The sequence below is a fragment of the Branchiostoma floridae genome, chromosome 17 (assembly GCF_000003815.2).
Source record: "Branchiostoma floridae strain S238N-H82 chromosome 17, Bfl_VNyyK, whole genome shotgun sequence".
Taxonomy (NCBI): domain Eukaryota; kingdom Metazoa; phylum Chordata; class Leptocardii; order Amphioxiformes; family Branchiostomatidae; genus Branchiostoma; species Branchiostoma floridae.
In genome coordinates, this window is record NC_049995.1 from 7972984 (window position 1) to 7995196 (window position 22213).

At 39.5% G+C, this 22213-nt stretch overlaps 1 protein-coding gene and 1 non-coding gene across 7 annotated transcripts in view; both read left to right on the top strand.

Moving 5' to 3' along the window:
* Positions 1–22213, top strand: part of LOC118404699 (protein FAM167A-like) — a 59057-nt gene that overhangs the window by 6729 nt on the left and 30115 nt on the right. For 2 of the 6 annotated variants that reach the window (XM_035803956.1, XM_035803954.1), the window contains 2 exons: positions 19517–19637; positions 20252–20358. The gene's annotated coding sequence lies outside the window, so the exon portion shown is untranslated. Of the gene's footprint in view, positions 1–6343; positions 6495–19424; positions 19638–20251; positions 20359–22213 lie in introns of those variants that run through there. The other 4 variants (XM_035803955.1, XM_035803959.1, XM_035803958.1 and 1 more) reach the window with 4 other exon arrangements.
* Positions 21722–21831, top strand: Trnar-ucg. The gene is made up of 2 exons: positions 21722–21758; positions 21796–21831. It is a non-coding gene; the product is annotated as a tRNA-Arg (tRNA).

Below are 22213 nucleotides of genomic sequence, written 5' to 3' on the forward strand. Positions count from 1 at the left end.
GTAATAGGTGGTTTACAACTGTATGTCTGTATAAGGTGACATTGTAATTAACAGGTGCTGACAGACGCGCTGTGATCTTGTTCTGTGTACATAACACCGACCCGTGGGGCAGGGGGCGCTCGTGAGCGGTCAGAGGCCACCCCCACTACTGTATCAATGATCCCACCTCTCTATTGACGTAGCCACCTCAATGGTCCCGCCTCTCTATAACAGTTTTCTATCCAATACAAACCCTTTGATGATTCAGTTTAAAACAATATTGTTTTCTTATATAATGCTTTTCTCAAATCTATAGTTCGCGTTGTGATCATAACACAGAGCCGCCAGGGGGCCTTCGTGAGTGGTCAAAGGCCACGCACACAAATGTATCAATGATCCTATCCGTCTATAGATGTCGCCACCTCCAGCAATGTTTGAAAGGTCTCATTTCTCTCTATAGAGGGTTCTTTTACAGAACTTTTAATGGATTGATTTTGGGGATCTGTTCATGATATCGACTTTGCCATGCTACCCTTTTTAACGATTGTTTATCCACATAAGGAGGGTTACCAATGAAGTGGAAACGATACTGTTTTTTTACTCTAAACATCAACACAAATCTATGGCCTGCCTTTTCTATACATGATGTAGACATTTGTTTGCAATGAAATCTTATAACGATTCAATTTATGGACATATGTGCACATTGCTGTCTTCCTGTACGATAGATACTACTCATTTGTTCATATGAAAAGATTACCGATGATATTGCAAATGATAATTTTTTGGCTCGTTCTGTTTTATGGCTTTCATAGCGGTTATTCGTAAAGTTATCAAATGTATGTCAATCTCTAGAGCTCTTGGCTTAAATGAATCCCTTTTAGTATGTATTCTAAGTGAGCTGCGTGTCTCTAGCTTTGAATAGTGATTGATTATCAATGTCCAGTATATCGACTAAAAGCTTATTGATAATTACTTACTGAACTCTACGTACACGTAGCACGATTGCATCATGACTAATACTAATACCGCTAATTTTGAGTGCTGCAAACACACACATAATTCCTACCTATATCCGATGTCCCATACCAATGACAATCTTGAAGATTTTCTTTCTGGTCTTTTCTCCCAAGTTTACGTTATTTTTTCTTAAGCTAGCGTCTTACTCCCATGTGTGCAGAGTCTTCAGACAATAAGGATACGGAAGTCTAAGGCACGCCAGGAATGTTAATTACACCCTTGTTATCAGGGGTACTGCGGTTGATAAAGTTAGCAACAAAATTAAAAAGATAACGGTTTTAAGGTCCGAAGTGTGAAGAAAAGTAGCAAGACACTTATTACTTTTCTTAAGTGCTCCGTCCACAAAATTTCAGTTTAAGCAACCGAAAAATTAAGCAAAATACATCCCGATTTGTTAATTCCATAATGCATTTATCAATACTAAATTATACTACTTAAGGTGTTAATCTAAAGTAGGGATTATGGTCAGATTAACCGAGTCAAATTTGTCTTTGTGACCTTGTCTTGGAAGACATTTCTGGCTTTGTGAGGTTCATAACAAATGTACCGTTACCTGTCCACAATTTACAGGTGCGAAGTTTCTCTAAGCCTTTGTTTACGGTAACCATCCAAATATTGTCTCACACGGGGTACACTTTTGTCTGGTATTGTAAACATGTTTGATTCGGGGGTCATTTTTCTCTAGATACCAGATGTGAGAATCACTCGCGAATAAAGAAGGTTTTGAAAACTTGAGAGGAAATTGCGATGCGTAGGTGTGCTAGCTTTGTTGTTAATCACAATAGTATATCTGAGATCAATTAGAAAATGAGCGAATGAAATCGAATTTAGTGCTGAGTATCATGTTGAAAACGTTTGCTTGCCATCTGAAATTGCTGGGGTCCTGAGTTCGAATCCTGTCATGGTACAGATCTCGTTACCTTGAGAAAAACACTTTACACGACTTTCCTCACTCCATTCAGGTGTTAAAGTGGGTACCTTTCAATACTGTGCCCTAGACAGATGAACTGTATAATGAACTATTGACATACGTTGCTAACTTGAGTGCAGTTGCATGCATAATGATGTATTACATCCTGATCTTCATTTGATAATGAATGGAACTTTTTGCCAAACCTTCTATTTTCACACGCTCGTATCAGTCTTGGGGTTCCCATAGGATGATATTCAAATTTTCGAGCCTACATGGCCTAACAAACCCTCGGGCAAGAATTTTCCAATTAATTTATACAACGTTCTGTGTAATATATTTCGTCCCCAACTTTATCTTTTGCGCTTTTTCTTCTTCCCTTTTCCCTTTCTCTCAGAGTCCAATCGCAGATCATAAATCTCTCAGTGTTGTCCAATCATTGCCCCATTTCCAGTCCATAGCGGGCCCGTAAATGTGTCAGTCACGTTGCAGGAACAGGTTAGTCCTTGTAGATAGATGGATCGTTGACCTATGACCCCGCGCAGCAGGGGGCACGCGGGAAGGACCTGCTTCTGCTAACGACGTTTTAATTGTTCGTGCACCTGCCGGACTTCTCCCCTAGCAACGGACTGTTCCATGTGTAAAATAGGGGTATACGGAGATACAGAGCAACCGAGAAAAACGCTACTACAAGAGTATTTCGTGCAGATATGATTTTACTTTTTGGTGTTATATGACAAGAAAACTGTATCTGCCGTTGTCATTTTTGTGACTGGAAGATAGCAATTTATGGAAATGATACCGGTCTTAATTTCATTAATATTTCTACTAAGAAGCCACAACTTTCCCCCAATTCCCCTCTGCATCTTTAAACATTTTCTAGAGCAATAGATTTATTCATTCCACTTATAAACATGTGAATATAGATCTATATCACATTTACTTTCTGATTTTTCTATCTACATATCCATCTGCACCACATCAGAAAGGAAAGAGTCCCCTCTCATCTTTGAAGTGGTATAGCCCATCCCTCGCTCGCGTAACAAATCGTGCTTTTCATTGTTGTTGGCGACAGAGTTTACACACCTACGACTTACAGTCATACGGTAGTAACAAACGTTAGAATCACTGTTCGTGGTCGCCCTCACTCTTAACTCTAAGGTTCTCAATCTTCATTAAGGGCGTTTTTACGGAACAACCGCTTAAGTGTGCCAAGAAGCCACTCTTAAGGGCGGCTTTAGAAACCCTTCACCGCAAGAGGCAACCTTTTCTTGTGTAGGAATCTCAAAATCGCGGTCAAGAGATTCTTGATTGTTGAACGGTGGGCTTGTATGGCTACTGAACAAATATACATTACCCCCTGAATACGTACTAAAAGTAGCCTCCGTTTTTAAAGGGACAATATGTAAGATTTTAACCCCCCAAAGTTGAAAATGTCATTGAGAACAGAACTTTCATGTGAGTAACTACTTTTTTTTAGTATATTTGTATTTCGTATCCTTATTTGGCATTTCTGAGGTTTGTGAATTGTGCAAAATCATGTTGCATAAAATTATATAAGGTCCGCTGAGTTTCTGATACCTCTGAAAATAGACCTTTGTGAAAACAACAACATACTGAACACTAATAGGTTTCCTTGGTTTGAATGATTACCTATAGGCAAACTCCAGGCTAGTTAGATAAGGAAAGGGTTTATCTAACTTATTACGCAAAGAAATGGTAGGGTTAACTTTGCTATGTTGTCCTAATATTACATAAAATGGGCATTTCTCTATCTGTATCTATATAGCCTGTATAACCGCCCTTCAGTGTAACACACCAGCCTCTGTATCTGTATGTATATAGTCGGTATAACCGCCATTCGGTGTAACACACCAGCTTCCGACAGGCACGCGGCGCGGCAGCAGCTGGTTATATTACACCGAAGGACCCGTCACACCTAACTTTTGCACATCTATCTGTAAGCGTTCTTCAAAACTGTCCAGAGAAAATGCCCCTATATACTGTGCTTGGTGATAAAACGTTTTACAAGCATTTTTAAAATCACTTGCACCAAACATCAAGATACTTCAACATCACCTCATGAAAACTTCCGAAAATTGTTTAAGAAATGATTCAGAATCATGAGAATAAGATTACATGTCGAACAAGCCGTTTTCAGCCTATTGGCCTATTGTTGAACGTTGCAAGCGGTTTGAACTTTAGTGAACTGTGTTGAAAGTGGCGTCCCCAAAACCGGTTGGGAACGGTGTACTATTTTCATTTGTACTTGACCTTCAACGTGAACATTGAAAGAATGGAATTTCCAATATGTACGTTTCAACAGTAGCCGGGTTCACTTAAATGACTCTATTTGTTGTGGGAACATATGGAGTTACAGATGGCGAAAGAAAACTCAAGGTAGTAGAGGTTGGGTGTTTGGATCAAAGTCCAGAGGTTCTGGGTTAGAATCTACTGATATGCTCCGATGATGTGCCATTGTATCCTCACTTCACTCAGGTGAAAAACAGTACCTAGTTTCGGCTAGGGCCATCCCTCGGATAAGACATAAAATGGAGGTCCAGTGATTGAGGAAAGCCACACCTCAAGCACGTTAAAGATCCCACCACACTTTTAGAAAAGAGTCTTTCGCGGTGCGAGTGGATCAAATAAATCTGTCTGGATATGCAGCTTGTACTCTTCGGTACAAACCTGGTGTGTTATGTCATGTGGCGGTTTACCGAGTAACAAAAATGACGATCTCAAACGGTTTGAATGTGAACTAAAGGTCATCCCAATATCGAATACCAAAGGTCAAAGGTCACGTGTGTACGTACGTGAGATAATTTATGATGATTGTAGCGTGTTTGACAGAGTTATCTAGGTTACGTTTGGTTCAAATCCGTCAGATAAGCTTGTTTTGTCAGCTGCGATTCATTCAGACTAAAAAACGTAAAGTGTGCCCCCCTCCCCCTAACAGGTGGCCATGTATCCATAAATAAATGTAACGTACATGTATCAAATTTGCCAACTATGCCCCTCCCCTTTCCTGTGATATTTAACTGTAACTGTTAGTATATATGTTTATTAGTCTAGTAAAACAATGTTGGCGACATAGAAAATATCAGTATCCAGGGCTTTAAATCTATCTATCACTGATTTGGCATCCAAATTTGCTTGTAATTAGTATAGCTACCAGACAGAAAATAATTATTATACTAGGTTTACAATGACGTTTCATTACCTTTGCAAAGAAGATTATGTTGTGGTATTAGAAATTACAGTTCAACTATTTCAAGAAGATCATGTTTCGTAAGTGTGTGTGTGTGTGTGTGTGTCAGTCAACATGATAACTCGAGAATGCCGGGATGGATTGTCTTAACATTTGGTATGTTGGTAGGCATTGATGAGAACAAAAAAAAAAAAAAAATATTAGATCTTGCCCCTAGCGTCTTTCTATCGTACTGCAGCGGAACGTACGGTTTTGATATCACAGTCCTTCATATCACCTCCTAACAGTACCATTTGACTAGACTAGTTTAAGTTTGACTTTTACGGTCACTTTTACGGCCCAAGGCTGACATTTCCTGACATTTCCTACATGTACATTTCCGCTGTACGTAACGCCTGTGACATTTACAAGCCTTAGGATTTCCGTCCTTCAGGCAATCTGGCATTTTGAGGTATTTCCGCTCTTTAGGTCACACCGAAATTTTAGAATACCCCCTTACCTAGCTTTAACAACTCTTAAGAGTTAAAAAGGGACAAATGTAGTCTCATAGCCTTTTCATGGCCGTCGGTGCAGTGGGTCCACTGTGTCCAGGGAACGGTATTAGAAGGTGGAGCCCATCCCTCTCCTTCTACTGTCTTTACCTCCCCGTCAGGTACCCATTTTTACACCTGGGTGGACTGAGGAAATTCATGTTAAGTGTCTTACCCAAGGACATAACGTCTAGTCAGATGTAACGGCAAATTTGACCACTAGATATCGAATACGATAGACTAGTCACTCTCCCACTTGTAAACTAGTCATGATGGAACAAAATTTTCTAAAAAGCCAGTTTTAATATCTCGAGTTTTAGACAAGCTATTGTCACGATTTTTGTTTGGTATATAGCTCCAGTAGTTGGAAATAAAACTTACGCTTGCGCCCTCTAGCAGCTTTAATTGGAACTGCAGGGGGCGTTTCTTTTTACTCGAATGTAGCGGCTAAGAAATTACAACAACGACGTGACCTCATAATACTTCATTCGAGGTCACCATGCTCTGTACATGTTACAACTACCAAACTGACCAAAGTCCCTATTATACAAGCGTATTGATGCGGTGTGTGAAATACTTTACCCAGGCCCGTACGTGTGTGTTTGCGTATGTCAGCGCCCATGCTGCCGGTATTGGCAGGCCGTACATGTGTTATTTATTGTTTAGTGACATGTTATCGCCCCGATTGTGAGCCCAGACCCCCTGGAGCGAGCAGGGGCAGTATTTAAACATACACCGCGCGGGAGAGACTCTTACAACCGTGCAGGCAGCGTGCAAGAACTGACCGGTCTCTACTCTCGCCACTTAACACAAGTGTTGCAACTTAGCTGACTGTCTTTCAGAGGTACGACTAGATTTGATGTACTTTGTTCTTTGGAATGCTGTATTTGTCTTGCATATACCCCCTTCAGTTATACAGCTACACGAGCTATTACAGCATACGCTGTAGCCATACATATAGAAGTACTATGGTATAACGTGCAAGATCTGACTCGCTCCTAGCTCGTGCCACTTAACACAAGTGTTACAGTTTAGCAGGCTGTATTTCAAAGGTATGGCTAGATTTGATGCACTTTGGTCTTTGGAATCCTGTATTTGTCTTGCTTATATCCCCTCCCCATACAGCTACAAGAGTCATTACAGCATACACTGTAGCCATACATATAGAGGTACCATGGTATTACGTTGCATAAGCGTGGAGAAAACTTCAAGGTATATGTTGAAGTTATAGAATCAAGGATAAGAAGTGTTGTCTTTATCTTACATTTGTCTACCTCCTCCCTACCCTTAACACTACAAGGTTCCTCACAGCATAGTTAGAATAGCATACAGGTAAAGTTATTAAGTAATACCAGTTCGTACTTAATTTGAAAGCTTGGACACACATAAATACAAGCTACACGTTGGAGTTATAATTGAAATAGTGGTTGGCATTATTGAATTAGCTACTATGAAAATAGGTTATCTAAAGAGACTACCACTACCGATACACTTTTCACTGGCATCAATTGTAATTAATTGTGTATTTAGCCACCTTCTAAAGTAGGAGGTGTAAGCCCTATACAATTGCTTTCTAATTAGTTTATAGTGCTATAAGGAATGGATTATGATATATTCATGTTCTCCTAGCGCCTTTGAAGTATGAATATTGCCATCAATAGCGCCATAATACTTGCAATTCAACGCAGGCAATAAATTTTCCGCATGCTATCTGAAACGCCGTCGATTGGCTTTTAACACCTGTGCCTTTGTAATACTGATTCGCATTCTTTGAATCTAATTTATTATCAACGCAAGGAAATGCGTGGAGTCGCGTATACGTAGCGTATTGGGAAGGTGATTGGCTCAAAGATTTGGGTTAGAGTCCCCTAATATTCTCCGATATGTGTCCTAGTGTCCCAGGTACTAAACACGAATTTTCTCATTTCACTGAGGTGAAAATGGGTAGTACTACATAACTTCGGTTAGGGCTGTCCATCGGATAGAACGTTAAATGGAGGTCCCGTTTTTGAGGACAGCAACGTCCTTGGTGTGCTAAAGAACCCACTACACTCGTAGAAAAGAGCAGGGATCCTTTCCGATGTGAGTGGATCAAATAAATGTGTCCGAATATGCCTGTACTGTTCAGTACAAACCTGATGTGTTCCACCATGAGGTGGTTTTTCGTGTATGCAATGAAAATGCTTTATAAAATTAAAAGCACTAAAAAAGATTCCACCCTGGTACTAGTTGTAAGTACATCATATCACGCAGTCAGTTAAATCTTTAAAAAAATTAAAGAATATCCCCTCTCAAAATATTACAAAACAAAAATGCTAATTCTAGACTGTAATAGATCAATGATAAAGATTAGGTTATTATAAGTTATATAAAATACCCTGGTGTCTAAAACATCGTGTCAACTTTAAAATGCAAGGTCGTCCAGCGTCCTTCGAATATACTAACTTTGTATCAAAGCTGAATTGTATCGAGGCTACTTTTTTCCTTATATATAGCATACTAATTGCACGTCTTCTTTAGTTTTTTCTTATGTTTTCTTGAGGTTTGTGTAGACTTAAGCTTGAGTAAAAAAAATACCGACAGTACAAACTTATCATTAACATCGTTATGAAATACCGATATGGTTAGATTAGTGCGGAAGGCATTTCAGGTTTGTTTATAGCAGTTCAATGACCGGGTTTTCACAATTTTGTTGGCAACAAAGATATTTTATATCGTACGATTGCTTGTCAACATTGCTTATAAGGGGCCACGCCTTGTCCATGTTGCAGCTAAGGCGTGTCTTCTACATGTGTGTCGTATGGTTTATATTGTCGTACGATTGCTTGTCAATGTGTCGCCGCACGGCTTGTCCGTGTTGCAGCTATGGTTCATCTTGTCGTACGGTTTATCTTGTATGTCGTACGACTGCTTGTCGGTGTCGTATAGGAGGCCACGACCTGTCCATGTTGCAGGCCAGGTATTATGGATTTGCACGGTGGGTCTTGGTCATTTCGAAGATGGTGCGTAGACTAGTAGATACTTATAAAAATAAGGTTACTATTCTGTTAGGCAACTCTAGGACACAAGTAGTATGTACGTATACCCTTGGTGTAGCTGAAATCAGCAACGTCCAAAATTAAATTTTGGTTTGAATTTTGAATTTGATTTCTAATTGGACTATGATGCAATATGTGAAACTATTATCTAGAATACACCAGAACACACAAAACGAACATCAAACATCAACGTTAGTCTTTATCTGTGAAAATCATTGAGCGATCTGTCAAATTGCTGCCTCTGGTGGAATGGGATTTCCGCGGGTCGCACACCTGTCCCCGGCGGTGCACAGCGGGGAGGCGGCCGCCTGTTGACACAACACGGCCCGGTGGTCCGTACACGGCCCCGGCTACACGTGACTAAACACTGTGAGAAATAAGACGACATAGAGACAGTAGGAATTTGAAACCACACGTACTTTCTTCTTACAAAATACACCTGTTATGAATAACCAGGCCAAGAAGACGATAGAAAAATGTAATTATTTACCATAAAAAAGAGAGTTGAAACAATTTGACCCTGTACTGTATATAGTGATCGTAACGTTACCTAAAATGAAAGCATTCCTCTGTAAATATTTCATTGCTACTTCTATGCATTTTGGCCATACCCCATCCCTCTCCATATCTCTCTATCTTTGGGAAGTTTTTCGAGGAGGGGGAAATTAATGTAACGCTAGTTTACCTTTATCCGTGGGTAACCTTTATCCGTTTTTTTTAGACTATGTATTTAGGATATTACTTCAATGGATGGTTTCAAATTAATATTGCAATTCGAAACCTGTCTGTAGACTTAATATCCACAACTACATAATTTCTAAATACTACGGATAAGGGTTACCCCGCGAATAAAGGTGAACTAGTAAGCGTTTATACTTCCAAACTCAAAATTAGTCTGTGAAAGAAACAGTTCGCACCAGTGTGTTTCGTGTCCTACTAATCAATGCTAACATGCCGTGCGTAGACGAGGTAGTTGACTCTGGTACAAGTGGCGTAATAAGTCTGAATAGTTGAAATGTAGCCAAGTGTAAGATAACCAGGGACCGATCATTAACTGTAGTGGAGTGGTAGCATATAAGACATCTAGATGCACTGTACTAAGGCTTTTCTGAACTATTTCATAGTACTTTTTATATTCAAAAATTGCAATTTTAGATTGAGAAATCGTCCTTTATGTACTGTCGTGCGATAGTCGTATGCTTGTCCTACGATTGTCGTACGATCGTCGTACGATCACAAACTGAAGGCATTCGTTGAATAGTCGTCGTGTATATGTCGTACGACATCCAACTGCTTACTTACGACAGATCCTTGGTTAGTTCTGCCACAGTCTGCTCAAAAAGTTCTACAAAGTATAAGTCAAAATTCTACATCAAATCATGACCGTCAACGAACGCAACTATACCTATGAAAAACTTCGAATTCATATTTTTGTGTTATTGTCTAGCTTTGTTTACCCATCACACTAAACCTTGTATACTACACAACTCTGCATTACTAAGACTGTAAAGTGACCTACGGTGCGATGAACCCTTCAGAAGTACTAAACGGTTGTTCCTTGGTGATTGAGAAGTTGAGGTGAGCCACAAAAGCGTGGGAACCAGGCGTGGCACTCCTGTTCACGGTATATCACACTATGGCCGCCATTGTGCAACAGTTACCCAAGCTTGTACCACAAACTCAACAATTAGTATATATTACTTCAAGTACAGAAGTGAGCGCTAATTTAGAAATTAGAATGTTCTGGGCATGCGTAGTAAAGACGTATGTGCTCGTGCTGAAGATGGTGTGATACAGAGTTGCATTGCATTATGGGAAATACTTCATAGTCTTCTTCAGGCTTCTAATAAAGATATCAGAATTCTTCAGATTTCTTTATTATATAAAATTACTAGCTAAGTTTATTGAATGTCAATGAATGTCTTTTAATATAGACCTGAATATCTATTAGAAATGCATTTTTCCCAACCCTTGTAAGTGAAAAGATGCTTAGTATAATTCATTTTGGCCAAAGTATAAGCTTATATACTCAGTATAAGTTAAGTATAGTTACACACACACACACATCTACCTCTACTCACCTTTTGAAACGTGACCTTCAAATGCCCCAGACGCCCGTTCCAAACTTCGCCCCGACAGTTCTTGACTTTTTGACTCTGTAACTATATAAGTTATTAACATACCAAAGTGCCTGCGTTTAACACGAACCGTGGCGCGCGAGTGGATTGGATATATTTGAACAGGACCGTTATGACGCCACACTTAACCGACTAGAGGGTTGCATATATCTCACACAAGTGGATAATAACGCTAACGATGTTTTTATTGGAAACTACAACAAAGGGTTTCACGCGAGCATTGGAGTCTGATTGCCATAGTTGTTTGCCTGTCTCAAGTAGAAAGTCGGTCGGGCGATTTTTAAGGTCTTTTATGAAAGGATTTTGTTGTATTCTTACAAAGTAGAGTGTTTATAGTAACTGTGATATTTCTTGGCAACTACCTCCTCTGACGCTGTATATCTTATACATTATAGCCCTAGTCTCTGTAATAGTTGTTAAGGATTGATAAGCCTTTTATTTGGCTGTTATTTGATCCATTAATCTTCATTATTGATATATATCTTAAAGACAAGCAAACAAAACTAGTCTAGACCTAATAAAATAAAATCGCAGACCCTTAAAGTTTAAGGTTCCATCGCTTGCTAAATTTCCATGGTTTTGAATTAATATAGATTAGTAAAGAACTGTAGTTGCACTGAATATTGATAGCTGGATAGGCAAAGATTCTCAGAAAATGAAATTTTTGGACCATATGGATGATTTCATCAAATTTCATTGCCCCTGATATTCCTCTTCTAAGAGAAAATACAGCAATTTGGTACGAACGGCTGCAAAGAAACTAGTTTTCCATGCGCATAATAATCAGAGCCAAAATCGCACGTTCACACTTCTTGTATCTACTACTTGTCTGTAGTTATTAGAGAATAGTAGTTTTAGATTACGAAAAACAAGTTATTTTGTATTTATTTCCAGGTAGTTTCATATCTTAGATTATTTTTTTATCTAAGTATATTTCAATAGCGTGGAATAGCGTCAAAACATTGAATTGCATGAACGAGTCTGTTCCAGAAAAGGTACTGGGAATATAATCTCCAAGCAGATCCTACGGTATAAGTTAGTATCTAAGGCTGGCAAATTAGTGTAGCCTTCGCTAGGCCAGCTGAACTCCTTTGCCACCTTCTAGTATTATCTTATGCTATCGTAGGATCTTATTGGAGATTACTGGAAATACACTACGGCGAAGAAAATGAAGTCGACGTCTTCGGTTATGTTTTCTATACAACAACCTTCGATCCAAAAATGACTAAATGACAAATTACACCCCCCCCCCCCCAAAGAATAACAACAATGAAATGATCCCAAATTTGAGCGTGACAGCTTATTTTTCCCATCTTCATTCTAATTAGAATACATAGTAAGGGCCTGTAAGTGACAATCTGTGTTGTTTAGAATAAGTCTTTATTAACACCAGCCAATGCAATGTTTGTAATACGTGACTTTTCTGGTTGTTTTTGAGCCTTGACCGGTCGTTTGACTTATATCCGGACCAAATCAACCTTCCATCGATTTTCCAATCTCAATTGCCGGTTGCCTTTTGTCTCTAAGCCTCTACTAATGCTTGTTTTGGCGATAAATAGTCGATAAAAGTAATCAAACGGTACTTTGGCGGGTTCAAAACACCACAGAAATCGATCGCTTGGTATGGGGTACCGTAGCTTTCACATGGGAGCGACCATTTTTAAATTGTAGGGGTGATCTCGAATTGTCACCTCCGTGAAAATGGAGGTATCATTTTGAACACGGTTGCCTGTGTGTGTGCGGTTTTGGCACAATATCTCAAGAACGTGATAGGGTGCAACATTTACAGGAACCAGTTATGCAAATAAGGTCCTAATCTGCATAATGTGATGCAAAGTGTCATCATCCTTTAGTGGTACATGATGGGAATTTCTACACTTGGTGACAAGGTGAACACCACTATGCTCTTCTCTTGGGGTCCTTCATTTGTATAGATTATGTAAATGTTGAAGACATTCGCATCCCAGAATATCTGGCTATAGACTCTCTCCATCTTGTATAGTGCTTAGAATGAGTCTTGTCTGAATTTCACCCATTTCCGACCATTCTTCTCTTTGTAGCTGGTCCCTTAAGTGCTTCACTAAGACATTCATATTAGTAAGACGTGGTCACGCCTTTCATTTTCTTGATAAGGATTCTTCATAAAGGGGAATTTTACACTAAAGCAAAACTGCCGTATCCGTGTTTCAAATTACAGTTATAGCATGATATGATTGGGCACTCCATAGTTGAATATTATAGTTTCATCGCAATACTATGGGAAGTACTAGTAGGGCGCCCAAAATTAAACATGTCGGCTTTAAGTTCTAAAGCAGACTTTTATGTCGACACAGCAATTACATTGTCTTTATATCTTTATAAAGACCCATGACAACGCACAAGTCATATAGCAATGTTAAACGGTTGCGAAAAATTGTATTGAAGATTTGCAGATAAAAAAGTCACACTGAAATGCAAATTGCGATAAATTCTCCGCACGGACTTCGAAAAACAAAGACCGCATTTATAGCAATTGATTTTTCATGTCAGATGAGTAAATATGCTTGTTTGACGGGGTTAAGTTCGTGTGTTCATATGTCTATTGTACTTTAGAGTACCACATTCAAATATCGCAATTGCCTCGTTGAGAGTTAAGATAAGTAAATCCCAAGTTCATTGTCTTGATAATCATGTTTTGGAGAGAAGTTTTGTTCATGTTGGTTAGTTTTAAGTTCGTGTATTAGCACCCACTTGTAACTGTCACGTTACCCTTGCCTCATTTGTTATACAAAAATGACTAATTTCATATTGACGATGCTTAACGATCTATCAATTATACAAACCAGTATCACACGATCTTTAGTAAATTTACAGATATTAGTTAGGTTGGGTTCGTGCGTTCCTTCGTGTCGGGGGTCTCTTATATTTGTAGGTGTTTTAAAAAAAGCCGATTCTGTTCGATAGAGTGTTTATTGCGCATATCAAGATGAGAGGGTAGTTGGTAAATTTAAAGAGATTAGTTGAGGTTCGGTTCGTGTGTTCCGGGTCTTTGATATACAGCTTTGCGTGTGCTGTCGTTAGTTTAGGGGGAGCTTGTGTTGGCAGTTCGTTTATACATGTATAACAACAGTTATTCTGCGTTACTAAGAAGGAAATCCTGTAGTTTTGACGCTTCTTTAATGTAACTAAGTGTGCCAACAGTCTTAACGGTCTACGAAACAACTAGCGCCTTTTTGTGGCATGTTCGTTTTAGAATTCAAATTGTTTCACTATTCACGACGTAATATGAATTACTGTTTGCATGTACCAAGAATCTTACTCTAGTTATTTTCTTTTAAACGTAGTCATGGAAATCTTCTATCTTTTAAATTCACTTTTTGCATATATATTGAGTATCCTTATTAAAGGACAATGTTCCATAACGTGCTACAAAGCAGAGCAGTCTAATATGGAAATTTTATGCTAAAGTTGAAATCAGCAGTAGCATTTCTGAGTAAGCTACGTTTAAAGCTCCGGTACTTTACACAAACAACATGTCATGCTTAATTAGTGCGCGTACCGTGAACGTGTCACCAAAGAAGTCTGGTAGAGACTACGAAAGCCCAACTAGTCTTAAAAGCCTGTGGCAAGACTATCACATTTGCATTGGGGGCAACTAAAATCAAGTTTCAGTACTTCACATGAACTACGTGTTGTCTTTAGCCCCGTCTTCAAAAGGCCGTCAAAGAAGTTTGTTATAAGCTACTAAAACCCCACCAATCTTTAAAGCCTGTAGCGAGACTAACGCATTTATCTGGCAGCTAAAATTAAAGTTCTAGTACTTTCCATGAACAGCATGTTGTCTTCAGCTCTGTCCTAAAACCCCGTTTACAAATCAAGAATTTAGCTCGGCCGAGTTGTCAGCGAGCTCTAAATTACGAGGAGGTATGACCCTAATGCCGACGAAGAAACTCTGCCATTTGTTCGTAGTCATCAGAGTCATGCCTCCTCGTAATTTAAAGCTCGCTGACAACTCGGCCGAGCTAAATTTCTTGATTTGTAAACGGGGCTTTAAGAAGTCGTTTATAGAATACTAGAGCTCCAGTCTTAAAAGTCTGTGGCGAGACAAGCGCATTTTTTGTGGCAGATAAAATTGAAGCTCTACTGCTTCACACGAAACACCTAGCCTGTTTATCCTTATCCCTTGTAAGAAGGCCTCTAAAGAAGCCTGGAAGAGACTACTAAAACCCCACCAGTCTCAAAAGACTGTGGCGAGACTAACAAATTTTTGTGACAACTAAACTTGAAGTTCCAGTACATCTTATGAACTACATGTTGTCTTAAGCTCTATCCTAAAGAAGTCTGTTATAGACTAAGAAAGCACTGCCAGTCTCATAAATCTGTAGCAAGACTAGCATATTTTTGTGGCAACTAAAATTAGAGCCCCAGTACTTAACAATATGAATGAATGAATTTTATTGCTCAACAATCGCACAGGGTACAATGTATGGCAACCAACAACAACTAATAGCTATACAGACAATACTACTACGGGGCTACATACAGAACAACAAAATATTATATGAACCACATAATACTGTCCTGAACTTTTACCTCATTTAAAGACCGCCAAAGAAGTCTGGTAGAGGCTACTAAAGCCCCGCCGATCTCAAAAGCCTGTGGCGAGACTATTACATTTTTGTAGCAGCTATATATAGATTAGACCTCCACCACTTCATACATTAACCACCTGTTGTCCTTATCGTTTTTTTTGTGTGTGAAAAGGCCACCAAAGAAGCCCGTGGTAGAGGCTACTAAAACTCCGCCAGTCTCACGAGCCTGTGATAAGGCTAGCTCATTTTTGTGCCAGCTAAAATTAGATCTCCACCGCTTCACACGAACCACCTGTTGATCATCAGCCCCCGTGCTATAAGAAGACCTTCCAAAGCCTGGTAGAGACTACTAAAGCTCCACAAGCCTCAAAGGTCTGTTGCCAGACTACCGCATTTTTGTGCATGTGGCAGCTAAAATTAGATCTCCAGTACTTCACACGAACCACCTGTTGTTCTCAGCGCGCGTGCCGTGAGAAAGCCGTGACGGAACATGCGCGGCGCGTCCGCTATCCCGGACACCTGTTGTCGTGCGGTTATACACGGGAAGTCATGCGCCCCCTGTCAGGTGGGTGTTGAATGACACGAGCACTTGACATACATCTTTTGTGTTCAGAGATTTGAGGCTGGATTTTGGACATTTTAGACGCAAAGAGAACATACGAGGGATGTAAAGATTCAAGTAGAGAGCGATACATAATATTTTTCGTTCTTAACGTATAGATGTTTATGTTGGTGAGTCTTTCTTTGGCTAATGTCATATTTTCAAACCGGGGCCCGGCTAGGCTGTTTGTGAATACAAATGTAGAAATGTATACGTAAAATACATATAAATAATGCCCACGATCATTCTCTTGTGTAGTTTAAAGTCTTTTATATCATTCTTTTCGTGCCCGAAAGCTGCCCGCACGGGCCCCGGTTTGGAAATGTGACGTAGGCCTTAGTCGCAATAGCAACAGAAATTGGTCTAAGACCACCCAAAATGTAGTACGCCAAGAAAAGGCAAGCTATTTCAGGAACTTTTTCTCTTTCATTGAGCCCCTTTCAATAAGGAGAAAAAGTGGGGCATGAAATGTAGCGAGAAGGAACTCGCAACATTCTGGCGTAAGAGCCCGCTGAATGGCAAAGCGGCATCGCAAAAATGTAACCATTTTCTGTGCTCACAAGCGTTTGACAGTCTTGTGACTCAGAATGAATCAGACCATGTGTTAGAGTCCTTCCGCGCTATTAGCAAAGCACCACGCATGAACATTGTTGAGAGGAAGGCGATGTCAGGTGTAAAGAGGTACACGTGTGAGGAATGTACTCCCCACACGCGAGGTCGAAACGATGTTTGAACTTTTAAAACGAGTCTTCAGGATGTTTCATTGTTATAAGAAAAAGACGTTCCCTCCCACGCTGAAATGGTGCAGTTCAACAAGTTTTTACATTTAACGGAAAGTGTCCTTTTGACAATTCAACTAGTTAGTCTTGTATCATCTATGAATAAACGTCTTAAGCTAAGCCTTTTTGCTAAACCCTAAAACGCACAAGACACATATAAAAGAAACGTAATACTTACAAATTTCTAGTTGTATTTAAATTTCAGAAGCAAAACAAATGTTCCTTACACTCTTGTGGTAGTTTTAGTTTCATGAAATCCGTGGCTTTAAATCCTGACAACAATAATTATCTCCTTCTATATACTGTTGTAGCCCATGTGACATACAATATCGCTTCTTACCACCACTAGGCCTTTTAGTTCGAGTCATTCCAGTTCAAGTGGTCTACCCTTGGTGACACAAAAACGTCCGGATGTTTTGGCTGTAACTCACTATAACACCACACAGAGCTCATTCAGAAGAAACAACGTCTTTCTTCGCATTCTAATCCGGCTCTTTCTTGAGTTTTCCTTCTCACAATAGCGCTGCACTTACAGCATATTTCCCGTTTTGTGACCGTTTTAGCAAACGGTGCCAAGTTTTGTCTTTTCTTGAACCGTAATGGCCTCTTGAATGCCTATGCTAGCCGTTTTTAGGGTAGGTTTCCCATAATTGGCGTCGGTTTAGTCTTGTTTGTTTCACCTCTGTAGTTGCTTCAAGTTGAACCATGACGAACTAGACCGACACAAACGCAGACGATATTGTTCTGTCAGGAATTTCCCGCCTTTTAGAAAGAAAAGACGATATCGTTCTGTCAGGATTTTCCCGCCTTTTAGAAAGAAAAGACGATATCGTTCTGTCAGGAATTTTCCCACCTTTCAGAAAGAAAGTACGATATCGTTCTGTCAGGAATTTCCCGCCTTTTAGAAAGAAAAGACGATATCGTTCTGTCAGGAATTTCCCGCCTTTTAGAAAGAAAGGAATTCCAAGTTCAGTGTAGCGGATTATGTTTGCCGAGACAGAAACAGTACCGGGGTTGTGTTTCTAGCCGTGCCTTTGTTGTGTTTCCAAACGGCTCCGGGCTAAATTTAGAGCAACAAAAACCTGCTAGCTTCCTCTTGTGGTGGCATGTTGGCCACAAGTCCCACACACGTAGAGTTCTGCACGCTTTCCGCCCTTTCATTCAAGCATATCTTCATCCTAAAGAAGAAAAATGAGTCAGAACCTTCATACGTATTTGAACAGTCCTCTTTTGTCATTGAAGCATAGTCTGAAGAATTTAGACTTACGAGACAGTATAGTTCTTTTGGGAACTTTCTGAATGGCAAATATTTATACAAAGTTGTATGTGGTATATGAGATAGTGATATTTTAAAAAACAAATTTGCACTTCTATTAGTTTCTGTGATTTACAAGAAATATCTATAACAAATGAAGGAAATTTTGTGGATCGCAAAACACAGATATAGTATATTTTTATGTACTTTTGTTTATGTTTTTTAATATCATTTTAATTTTTTTAAAGGTGTTTTGGTAACGGATTGGGATGTGGTCACTTTGTCTTTATTTTTCAACCGTAACAACGTTCAAAGGGAAAATGTTGCTAAACTTAGCTACCCTTGAAAGGAATTTTACCGTATCCTCACAGCTTGAAAGTTGAAGTTCAGACAACAGTGACTCTTTCACGGCCAGGGCAAGACCAACCCCGCCTCGGCGTCGTTTGAACTTTTGCTAACAATGTTGTCCCTTCATTATGAGCGTGTTGACTGTTCTGGCCGGTGAAAAACGTAGTTAACGTGTATAATAGATTACTTAGTTCACTTTCAACGCCAAGAATGTAGATGTCTGCTTTCCCTACCTTTGTACAATTAGATCTAAGGTTAATGGTAGCTATCCAAATCAGAATCTAATTTGCATGATGGATGATTTAACAAAAACGCTGTGTTCCATGATAGGACTATCCAACATGTGACATATATTACTGAGAAACAGAAGAACATTGATAAATAAATGTTATGCAAGCCAAGACCTAATTTGCATAATCTATAAGAAAATACTACGATTTCATAGTTGTGAATGACAGGAATTTCATACTTCTGACATTTCTGAATAATTCAAAGCCTAATTGTACAAGTGCAACATTTATGAAATATACACCTGTGTGCAATAACCTAGAAGTACAAATAGAGTAATAGTCATAAGAGTAACTAGCATATCAGATCGCTGCAGTCAATTGTTCTTGCGAAATTCATACACGTACACAGCGTAATTCTGCAAAAAAGCATGTGTTTTAAAATTGTTGATTTAGAACGCGAGTATATCTTTTTCTGTAAAATCGTATCTCTATCGAGACAGCTTTGGACAACAGAAGCAGAACTCACAAAAACTTCCCCTCAGACAGAAGCGTTTTATCTTACGTCTCAATCCATCAATTTGACAACTAATTTGCAGCCATAAAGAGCTCCAAGGCTGAAGCACTCGGACATGAGAGAAAGTCGTTTTTTCCGCCGCCCGCCGCAGTGCTTCTAGGCGTGCGCCGTCTTTTGTTCGGAGAGAAAGACCCAAACACTGCACACTGAATGGCACAGGAAGGCTTAATTATGTACTAAGAAAACAAAACCTCGCCGAGTATTGGCTTACACAGGTGAGGGTATAAGAGGGGGTGGGGATAGGTGAGGCAGCACTTGGAGCTCGCTCTTGGTGGAGTTAGCGTGTACGCGGGCAGTCTTGCACTACAACAGTTTGTTCCTGTTTCTTATAGGGTCTCTAGGCTACACGGAAGGGCCAGGAAGTCTGCTGTGGTGGCTTCTACGAGACTAGAAGTGTGTGTCAACTGGTGGACGGACTACTACGCAGTGAAGCTCACTGGAGAGTGTGGTAAGGTAGGTCCTAATACTACAAACACTTGTGGCGGGGGTGTAGATCTTTTTGTTTGGGGACTCAGGGATTTTCTGCTACAGTTGCGTATGCCAGCAGCAAAGCCATAGTAAGTCCTCGGTACATGTATCAAACATTTGAAATACTAAATCAAATCCAGTACTTAAAAAGTCGATAGCAAGTCCAAAATCTATTACCGTATTGAGGTATCACCAAGACATAGCCAGGAATAAAAAAAGAAAGCAATCCACAATGGTTGTCTCAAGTTATCGTCAGTGTGGCTACACAGACACACACAGGCAGACAGACAGAAAGACACACATAACGACTCTGACGAAAACATAACCCCCTAGTCTAGGGAAAACTTTGAACGTATAGTGTAGTGTAGCGTAGTGTAGTATAGTGTAGTGCAGTGTAGTACAGTGTAGTGAAGTGTAGTACAGTGTAGTGTAGTGTAGTGTATTGTAGTGTAGTGTAGTGGTCATCCTTGTTGTAGAATGGAGAAAATACAAAGTAATATGTACAACTTAGCTCATAGCACTGAAGTGCGTAAACTGTTATTAAAGACACCGTTTAGAACTTGGTTATGTTTTTTTTCGTGACACGATTTCTTTTACAGACAGTGGTCATACAGGAAGTTCAACAGAAGTGTCCACCATTCTTCGTATACGTGAACTTGAAGTTGAAACCCACGGTTGAACGTCCTACAGGACAATACACAAACACGTGAGTGCCTTTTATACGTTTTTTTATAGTCACAGAACCATTGATGTGTTTAGAGTCAAAGTGGCTTTCGCAAAGTATTATTATGGGAAAATGGGTGCAGTCAACCACGTTTTTCTTCTCACAATGGGCTTATAGTGTACCTTAATGGCGCGAAAATAGAACAATTTTGGAGCGTGTTATTGTTGTAAGGTATACAGCACCAGTGTTCTTCCCACGCCGTATAACAGGTGCCCCCCTCCCACCTTTTTACACCCACGTTTTATGACGTTAGATGTAGGAGTTTCTGCTTTCGTATTTTTAGTGTTTGATTATCTCCAGACAGATAAAGAAAGCTAAGACATTGTAACGATTTTAAAAGCTTTCCAGTGGTTCCAACGGTCGAAAAAAGGGTTAGAGTTAGGGTGTCATCCACACAATCATATCAACATGGCCTTATTTGAAGACGCATACGCATAGCTCTGAGCAGACGTATGCATTATTAGCATTCTGTCCGCGTCAAAACGTTATTGCAAGGTGAGCATATGTCAGGTAAATCCGCTAGGGCTTTACGCTTTGCGTAAGATGCCAGCCATAATTCCACGTACGGTTATGTATTCCCTGTCTATGTATGTTTGAAGAATTATATTCTGTCTGGCTTTGACGTACTTGTTGTCTAGGGGATTTTAGCTCGTATTCTATGGGAGGATTCTTCCGATTCCGTGCATGTATTCAAGTAGTGCAGTGTATGTGAAATATGTCTATGTTCTCATTCCTTTATTTGTTGTGCTTGAGGCATCTGTTTAAATGGCAAGGCGTTATTCTATTTCACGCTTTGAGAATAAGCAACGCAAGGGCAAAACCAAATGATATGATGTAAAATTTCAAACTCGATATGGATAATTCTAAAACCGTAATGAAATTTAAAACGGGAATAATGAAATGATAACAGTAACGTAAAAATGCAAATCTTGAAACAGGTTATTCAGATATAACAAACTCAACATTATCAAAATTATGAAATATATTCATGCCATATGCAAGCTGCCATAGAGATATTGTATGATACACGATACACCTGTTCATAGTGACGGAGAAAACTGATTGCTTTATTCTATTTTTCGCTTTTATATCTTCAACGCTTGGAGAATCGTTAAAATCATGATATCAACATGTTTATGATGATAAATTATGAAACCATAAGCTAAGATTCCGCATGAATCGTGAGATATATATGATCTCAAGGTTTCAGCGGAGGTTAAAACTAGCTCTCCCTATACAGAACCCGTTAATGTATTCCGTTAACCACTGGAGTCTGTGGAAATTACGGGTAATGTGCAGTCAGGCTTCTATCTTATCTCTGCATCGAGCGCAAGTTTTATGCATTGGGCTGGTAGCGTAATGGATATCGCGTCTGACTTCGGCTCGCCTCCGTGTTGAACACGTACGGAAGGAGTGGTGATCAGAAGGTTGCAGGTTCGAATCCTGTCCAGCTCGGTCTTTTTTTATTTTTTTATTTTTTTTTATTTTTTTTTCATTTCGAAAAATACGTTTCTTTGAAGCAATGTCCTTTTATAGTATCAGCTAGAAGAGTTGTCTTTGTTTTGTTTCTTTTTAGCTAAGGACAGATAGCTGTCGATTTTACCTATAACCTGTTATGGAGTGTAGATAGGCGTCACGTTTTTCTTTTGATTCATTCATTCAGTCAGTCAGTCGTTTAGCCGAATCCTTCCATTCTTTATCCCTCACTTGAGAGAGCAATTCATTCACTCACCCTCATTCACTAACTCACTCATTGAATGAGTCAATCAAAAGAAAAACGTGACGGCTATCTACACTCCATAACAGGTTATAGTGAACATGATAGTGAATGGGTGAG